The sequence below is a fragment of the Octopus bimaculoides genome, chromosome 30, assembly GCF_001194135.2.
Source record: "Octopus bimaculoides isolate UCB-OBI-ISO-001 chromosome 30, ASM119413v2, whole genome shotgun sequence".
NCBI lineage: Eukaryota > Metazoa > Mollusca > Cephalopoda > Octopoda > Octopodidae > Octopus > Octopus bimaculoides.
The window spans coordinates 1737094-1738324 of NC_069010.1; positions in this window are offsets into that span (position 1 = coordinate 1737094).

Consider the following 1231-nt stretch of genomic DNA (forward strand, 5'->3'; position numbering starts at 1 on the left):
AATCTTATATGACTCCCAGTTGAGAACCACTAGTCATGAGGGCCATGTTTTGTATCATAGTGGCTGGACGCGTGTTTTGTTCTCTTACAGACCAACTCACCTGCTGCAGGACTAACCTCACTGGCCCCCTGCATCTTGTTGGACAGAAGAAGAAGACACACACAACTGCACATCCAGACACAGAAATGTGCACTCGCCTGCTCACACACACTTACTCACACATCCTCTGGCCTTCTAAATTCTGCAGGGATTCGTTCCAACTATCACATCAGTTTTCTCAGGCTGCCTGCATTGGCCAGCCCCTTCTGCTTGGGTTACTGTATTCCAGGGTCCACCTCCTTTCTATTATTGGTGACAAGGAGAGGCTACAGGCAGTGGTCTTTGTTTTATGAAATAAGTGTCAATCACTGGACTATGTCAGAATCACTAACACCCCGTTCCCTATTTCCTAGGGGCTATACACACTTGCCTTTAATATTATGGGGTCACACTACATGTGATATTATCATAGCACCCATCTCTTAGGGCCCTACACTCTGGTTCCATATTGAAAACCTGCCTCTTACATTAGTGATGGTGAGTGAGGGTACTAGTGTACAAGCAGGGGTCTTTGCTTAATGAAATAAAAGGGTCACTTACAAAGGGAGCCCCCCACGCCATTAATGGGCTATATTGGGATCCTTAACACCCAGTTCGCTATTTCATAGCGGCCACCCACACTGGCCTTTAATATTATGGGGTCACACCATGCATGCGATATCACCATAGCACCTATCTCTTAAGGCCCTACACTCTGGTTCCTAGAATCTGGGGTCACATATTGAAAACCTGCCTCTTAAGTTATTGATGGTGGTGAGTGGGGGCCAGTATACAAGCAGCAGATTTTGTTTTATGTAATGAGGGGGTCACTCACAGGGGTACCCCTAGCAACACTGGATCATATCATGGAGAGTCCAGATGTGACATGGAAGTGGAGATAGGGATCGTGTGGCTCCTGTGGCCAGTTGGGTCATGTGGATGTAGTATAGTGCAGACCAGCACGTGGACAACTGAAAGGTTTAGCGATAGTAGCACTCAATACAGGACAGTTTAATTAGCAGTATTAATTAGTTCTGTAACATTATTAATCGTATGGAATAGCGGGGAGAAGAATAGTGGTGTGTGTGGTGGGGAAAGAAATGATTGGTAAATTGATGTGGGGTAGGAGGAGAGATGGAGTGTGGATGTGACA